The sequence below is a fragment of the Triticum aestivum genome, chromosome 3D (genome assembly GCF_018294505.1).
Source record: "Triticum aestivum cultivar Chinese Spring chromosome 3D, IWGSC CS RefSeq v2.1, whole genome shotgun sequence".
NCBI lineage: Eukaryota > Viridiplantae > Streptophyta > Magnoliopsida > Poales > Poaceae > Triticum > Triticum aestivum.
In genome coordinates this window covers 561,582,943-561,590,709 of record NC_057802.1, presented here as the reverse complement: position 1 = coordinate 561,590,709, position 7,767 = coordinate 561,582,943, and the positions used below count along the sequence as shown (strand labels likewise).

At 56.5% G+C, this 7,767-nt stretch overlaps 1 long non-coding RNA gene across 1 annotated transcript; it reads right to left on the bottom strand.

Annotated features, from left to right (window-relative positions):
• Nucleotides 1-2,265, bottom strand: LOC123075446 (uncharacterized). Its single transcript, XR_006436139.1, has 4 exons — nucleotides 1,858-2,265; nucleotides 1,602-1,754; nucleotides 1,315-1,484; nucleotides 1-1,186 (listed from the first exon to the last, which is right to left on the bottom strand). It is a non-coding gene; the product is annotated as an uncharacterized lncRNA (long non-coding RNA).
• Nucleotides 2,266-7,767: the final 5,502 nt, after the last annotated feature.

Here is a 7,767-nt window from a genome sequence, read left to right as displayed (position 1 = left end):
ACAGACGGTTCAGCTACAAAGTTGAGGGAAAGTTAGCACCTGCAGGTATACTACATTGTGAATTCCCCTAAAGTAACATAGGGCAATATATGCTAACAGATAGTTTAGCTACAAAGTTCAGAGAAAGCATGCGCTTTGTAGGTATGCTACTGTGAATTCTCCTAAAGTAACATAGGACTGAATGTAAACAAAACTCAGTTGTGAAGACTGGAGAAGCAAGCTATTCCATCATAAACAATGTCAGATTACACTGGAGACCTAACCAATAACCAAAGCAGTGTCAACCAAATTATTTTAATTGCAATGATGTATAAAATGGAAAAATATATAGCAATTTATTACATCGCTAATAACATCAAAAGAGACGTATTTGAACTGGCAATGAGCTCGAATATAAATTTGGAAGTCGTACATGTTACGAAAATTTACTTTGTTGTTACATCTACTTATTTTTATCTGATTCCTTTTATTGTAAGGTAACAATGCTACAAATTTAGCATGTACATGTGTAGGGACAGTTAGTGGCAAACTTAAAAAACAATATACTGCAGCTTCAAAATATTAATGTGAACTATATGGTTCAGAAATTAGAACACATGCCATGTTCTCTAATTAATTTACGCCTTTAAATCATTTAGTCAAGCAACCACCATCCCAATTGTCATCCAGAGAAAAATCTGATGCATAATGCTCATCATTCTGAAATGTTGGTAGTCCAGGAACACAACATGATACATTACCATTACAAGATGTAACTCATGCAGAAATCAAGTTTGTCCCTCGCCTTGTTGTAAGCTCAATCTGAAGTTTACATCGGTGCAGGTCGGCCTTATCCACCGCAACAGCTCTCATAGACAACCATAGTAGAGAAATGCACGTTTAGAGATCTATCATCAGTAGCACACACACAAAAGAAATCATATTAACGACTTCATTCACACCCTATCGGCAGTTCCCGGCTGAATTATCAAATCAAATTAGTAATTAAGTAGGCACGCCCAACAACAAACTGCTAAAAGATCCAACCTTTGATCGATGTAGAAGTCATGGATCCCAATCTTCTAGTTATTCTAGAGGGTCACAGAAACTTGGTGTGAACCCATCATCTTCTCCGGCCTTCGCGGCCACCGCAAACACGTGTCGGATGCGCCTTCCTTAGCGCTCCTCCTATTGCGGCAATTAATGCCTACCCAAGATTGGAGAAGCACAAAAATTGATAGAAATTTCCTCACAAATAGAGCACTAAGAAATCATTAAAAAAATCCTATGAATTTGAATCGTACAAATTAATCGACCCGCAGAGTGCTAAGGCACCTTAATTAGGAGCAGCTTCGTAGGTGCAGCCGATGAGGAGCGGCGGGCGGCAGCGGCGTCCGTGTTGTCTGTTTGGCTGTCGCAATCTCAAGCACCAGCTTACATGATCCAGCAGTAGGGCTGCGACCACAGCCTGGGGCAGGGGAAGAACATCCCAGCAGGAGCACAACCTGCAAGCCAAAATGCAGGGACTAAATCAGAGAAGAGACTGGCACAGTGCACTAACATCTCTCTCTCTAATTCAATTATAAATACCGATTTTCAATTTCGCTTGGTCTCGCATTTACCAAAGATGCAGCAGATCACATTGTTGCCCCCTGGAGCCTGGCCACCAGAAAGCATGACGCCGATCTTGAGCGGCTAAATAGCCGGCTTGGCCGATGGCACCGCGGCTAGCCGTACAGTACAGGTTGGGGAACAACTGGCGACCTCATCTGCGACTGCGACAGATGGAATGACGACCGTGAAATCCCGAATTCGAACCCGCCCAAGCCCGCGATCGGGGAGCGACGCATCGCAGGAAAGAGTGTGTTCACTACTCACCGGGGCTTCCCGCGGCGGTGCTGGCATGCCCGTCACTTGAGTGAGCGTGAAGTGGGAGCGGAGGACGGAGGGGAGGGGCATCGCGTGCGCGATGCGGCTCGTCTGCACCTCGCTGTACACAGGCGTACCTGGGGTAGTAGAGGAGGGGTGGCGGGGGCTGCGGCCTGGTCTCGCGTCCGTCAAAAGAGGATCGGCGGCCTACGTGGGGTAGCAGAGGAGGAGCGGCTGGGCGGAGATGAGGGCATGGAGGTGCGAGAAAGGTGGCTGTGGGTCGTCGAGGGCCTTGTGGGGCAGGGGTTGCCGGCGTGTGCGGGGGTGAGAGGCACCGGTGGGCTACTGCCTGGGTAAGGGGAGCCGCGCCGGCTGGCGAGGGGCGGCGTTGCGGCACCGGGGATAGCGGCAGTGCGGGCGCCAGCGATTGCGGGGATGGGATGTGCAGGGTGAGTTATGTGGGGCCGATTCGATCTGGAGGCATGATCACAGAGTTTTCGTCCACCTATTGTAATCACTATGGGATAACATTAGATTAATCTAGTCTGTTAGATTAGATAATCAGATAGTGATAATTAACCGTGTAGACTAAAAGAGGTGGTTATAGAAAAGAAAATGTTCTCTTGTTTAGTACTAGTAGTATAGATACTATCTCTAATGTCATGTGGGGCGCTGCGTACAGGTGCGGGCCACGCGCCCAGGAGCAGCAGCCGACGGCCACAGCTGGCGAGGCGTGATCGGGACTCCTTGCCCCGATCACGCCTCCGCAGCCCGCCTCCACCCCTGCGTCCGCGCCAAGCCCACCTCCATCGCCACCATCCGCCGTCGCCTCGGTTACTTCCGCCATGGCAGAACCAACCACCGCTGATTTGGCCAGGATGATCGAGGCCTTGACTGCAACGGTGGCGTCCCTGCAGACGTCCGTCGCCGCACTGCAGAAGGAGAAGTCCGCCTCCTCGTCGGGCGCTGACGGGGCCCACGATGGGCAGCACCACAACGATCGACCACCCCGGTTTCAGAAGATGGACTTCCCCAAGTTCGACGGCAAGTCCGACCCTCTCGCATTCATCAACAGATGCGAGTCCTTCTTCCATCAACAACGGATCGCCGAGGAGGAGAAAGTGTGGATGGCGTCATACAATATCGAGGGTACTGCCCAACTGTGGTATATGCAGGTCCAGCGCGACGAGGGCACACCTCCGTGGCGCCGCTTCACCGAGCTGCTCAATCTCCGCTTCGGGCCACCTCTGCGCGCTAACCCGCTGGGCGAACTGATGGCGTGCAAGCGCACGACGTCCGTCATCGACTTCCAGGAGCGGTTTGAGGCGCTCCTTCCCCGGGCAGGTTTCTTATCGGAGACACAGAAGGTTCAGATCTTCACCGCGGGACTCCAGCCACCCCTCAGCCTCGACGTGGAGATCCACAACCCGCAGTCCCTCGCCGTCGCCATGAGTCTCGCCCGCAAGTTGGAGCTGCGCGACCAGTGCGCGCTCGCCTCCGCGCCACCGGTTCGTTTTCAGCAGAAGGGCATCCTGCCGGCGCCCGTACCACGCCTCGCGCCCCCCGCACCGGCACCACCAGCCGCACCCCACCTGCCCCCGTTCTGCCGGAAGGGCGCCAAATCAAACGCCTGTCACAGGCGGAGATGGAGGAACGCCGTCGCCTGGGCCTCTGCTTCAATTGTAATGAGAAGTTTGGCAGGGGCCACAACCGCGTGTGTCAGCGCATCTTTCTCCTAGACCTGGTGCCAGACGACGACGACGACGACGCGGCCTCCACCACCGCTGATGCCTCGCCGGCCGACCCTCGGATCTCGCTCCACGCAATCTCCGGCGTGCGCACGAGCGAGACCATGCATATGCATATCACACTCGGGGGTGTCTCCCTCCTCGCCCTGATCGACTCCGGCTCCACCCACAACTTCATCACCGAGGAGGCGGCCGCCCGTGCTACACTGCCATCCCCCACCCCTGAGAAGATGCGCGTAACGGTGGCCAACGGCGAGCGCGTTCCGTGCCAGGGCGCATACCGCGCCGTGTCCTTCCACATCGACCAAGAGGCGTTCTCGGAGGATTTCCTCGCCTTGCCGCTCGCGGGCTACGACGTCGTCCTGGGCACGCAGTGGCTTGCAACGCTTGGACCGATCCTGTGGGATTTCCGCACCCTCTCCATGACGTTCTGGCGGGAGGGCCATCGGGTGTGCTGGCGCGGCATTGCAGGACCGGCTGGACCAGCCCTGAAATCATGCAGCGGCCGCGACTTCCTCGACGCCATCATCACCGAGTTCGATGGCATCTTCGTCGAACCCTCCGGCATGCCACCACCCCGCGGCCGCGACCACGGCATCACCCTGCTGCCCGGTTCCGCTCCGGTGGCCGTCCGTCCGTATCGCTACCCGACCGCGCACAAGGACGAGCTGGAGCGTCAGTGCGCCGCCATGCTCGCCCAGGGCATCATCCGAGCGAGTTGTTCCGCATTCTCCTCGCCGGTACTGCTGGTCCGCAAGCCCGACGGGTCCTGGCGCTTCTGCATCGACTACCGCGCCCTGAACACCATCACCGTCAAGGATGCGTTTCCGATCCCGGTGGTGGACGAACTCCTCGACGAGCTCCGGCACGCTCGTTTCTTCACCAAGCTTGACTTGCGCTCCGGCTACCACCAGGTGCGGATGCGCGCAGAGGACATCCCAAATCGCCTTCCGCACCCACGACGGCCTCTACGAGTTCCTGGTGATGCCGTTCGGCCTCTGCAACGCGCCGGCGACGTTCCAGGCACTCATGAACGATCTGCTGCGGCCGTACCTGCGCCGTTTCGTTCTCGTCTTCCTCGACGACATCCTCATTTTCAGCGAGACGTGGGCCGACCATCTCCGACATGTGCGCACCGTCTTCACCGTCCTGCACCAGCACCGGCTCTTCGTCAAGCGATCCAAATGCGCGTTCGCCGTCGAGTCGATCTCCTACCTGGGTCACACCATCTCCGCTGCAGGAGTGGCCATGGACCCGGAAAAGGTGCAGGCAGTGGCCGACTGGCCGCAGCCACGCTCGGCGCGCGCGGTCCGGGGGTTCCTCGGCCTTGCGGGGTACTACCGCAAGTTTGTCAAGGAGTTTGGCGTGGTCGCCGCGCCCCTAACGGCCCTCCTTCGCAAGGACGGCTTCTCCTGGTCGCCGGAGGCGGCATCAGCTTTTACCGCCCTCAAGACGGCGGTCACCACGGCTCTCGTCCTCGCGTTGCCGGACTTCACACGGCCGTTCATCGTCGAGTGTGACGCCTCTACGTACGGCTTCGGGGCCGTCCTTCTCCAGGACCAGCACCCGGTGGCTTTCTTTAGCCGGCCGGCCACGCCTCGTCACCGTTCCCTGGCAGCATATGAACGGGAACTCATCGGCCTGGTGCTCGCTATTCGTCATTGGAGACCATACCTATGGGGCCGCCAATTTGTGGTAAAAACTGATCACTACAGTCTCAAATTCCTCCTTGACCAGCGTGTGGCAACCATTCCGCAGCACCATTGGGTCGGCAAACTACTGGGGTTCGACTTCACCGTGGAGTACAAGGCAGGTAGTACAAACACGGTGGCGGACGCCCTTTCCCGCCGCGACACGGAGGAGACGACGGTCATGGCGATATCGGGTCCTCGCTTCGACTTCATCGATCGCCTACGGCAAGCTACGTCAACCGACCCGGCGCTCGTCGCGCTGCGCGAGGATATCACGGCGGGCACGCGGCAGCTGCCGTGGTCGCTCTCCGACGGCCTCGTCACTTTCAATGGCCGCCTCTGCATTCCGCCGTCGTCCCCACTACTCCAGGAGCTCCTCACCGCAGTGCATGACGACGGGCACGAAGGCGTCCTGTGCACGCTGCATCGTCTCCGCCGCGACTTCCACACGCCTAACCTTCGCAAGACGGTGCAAGAGTACGTCCGCGCCTGCGGTACTTGCCAGAGGTACAAGTCCGAGCACTTGCACCCCGCCGGTCTGCTGCTTCCGTTGCCGGTGCCCACGGGCGTGTGGACTGACGTCGGCATCGACTTCGTGGAAGCGCTCCCTCGCGTGGGCGGGAAGTCCGTCATCCTCACCGTGGTGGATCGCTTCAGCAAGTACTGCCACTTCGTGGCGTTGGCCCACCCGTACACGGCGGAGTCAGTGGCACAGGTGTTCTTCGCCGAGATCGTGCGCCTCCATGGCGTTCCGCAGTCCATTGTCTCTGACCGCGACCCCGTCTTCACCTCGGTTTTTTGGCGAGAGCTCATGCGTCTCACCGGGACGAAGCTGCACATGACGTCGGCGTTTCATCCTCAATCGGATGGCCAAACGGAGGCTGCTAACAAGATCATTGTTATGTACCTGCGTTGCCTAACAGGGGATCGTTCGCGGCAGTGGCTACGGTGGCTTCCCTGGGCCGAGTACATCTACAACACCGCCTACCAGACAGCGACCCAAGAAACTCCGTTCAAGCTCGTGTATGGCCGCGACCCTCCCACTATTCGCTCTTACGAGCCAGGCGACACGAGGGTGGCGGCCGTGGCCAAGAGCATGGCGGAGCGCGACGAGCTACTCGCTGACGTCCGCTATCGTCTACAGCAGGCGCAGGCGGTCTACAAGTCCTACTACGATAGACGCCATCGCGACGTTGGCATGTCGTCGGCAATTGGGTGTGGCTTCGTCTTCGCCAGCGCGCCGCGTCTTCTCTCAACTTGTCAACCAGGGGCAAGCTTAAGCCACGCTTCTACGGGCCGTACCGCATCTCGGAGGTCGTCAACGACGTCGCCTACCGCCTTGAGCTTCCGGCGCGCTCGCGCCTCCGTGACGTGTTCCACGTGGGCCTCCTCAAGAAGTTCTTCGGCACGCCTCCAACTGCACCGCCGGGTTTGCCTCCGATCCACAACGGTGCGGCTGTCCCGAAACCAGAACGCGTGACTCGCTCACGCCTAGCACGTGGCGTTCGCCAGCTCCTTGTCCACTGGAAGGGCGAGGCTGCATCATCGGCAACATGGGAGGATCTTGACAGTTTCATCGAGCGCTGCCCCGCTTTTCAGCTCGAGGACGAGCTGCTCGTCGAGGGGGAGGGGAGATGTCATGTGGGGCGCTGCGTACAGGCGCGGGCCACGCGCCCAGGAGCAGCAGCCGACGGCCACAGCTGGCTAGGCGTGATCGGGGCAAGGAGTCCTGATTCGTATACATTGGTTCCTAGAGTCCAGGAGTAGTTTGTTAGGCATAGTTTCCAGTTTGTTAGCAGCCCATGAGGCCTTTATATATCGTGTAATCTGCACCCTTTGACGGCAAGCAATAAATCATTACTTCCTACCTCTTCCTCTACTCCTAATCTCATCTCCTGCGCCATTGAGCAGTTAGGCAAAAACCCTAGCGCTCCTATCAACCGAGACTACGAACTACGTAGTCGAGGTCTGGCTGTCTTGGGCACCGAGGTCCTTGACATCTACCGCGTTGGAACTCGAGAGGTGCTGGATTTCAGCAGAAAATTCAATGGAAAGAAGCATATATAATATATACTGTACAATTTTCTTGCGGAAAAACATATAAACACTTCACCGAGCCACGGTACCAAGCCGGCCAGGGACGTGGGAAAGGAATGGGATAATCCTATTGGCTTCTCTTTTCTTAGGGCGTAGCAGTTGATCAGTTAATCGATGGAGATGAAAATTGTACTCCCTCGCTAAACTAATATAAGAGCGTTTAGAATACTACTTTCTAAACGCCCTTATATTATTAGCTTACGGAGGGAGGGAGTAATGAATATGAACAGGAATAAACAAATAGGATACAAGAAGAGGTTATTTTGCATCCATAGAAAAAAAATAGAGGATGACTATATGTGGCACAAATGTTGGCATCGTTACACGTAATTGCCCGCTCTTCTACCCAGTGTACCCTATAGCTCTATGTGTGCTCTGCTGAG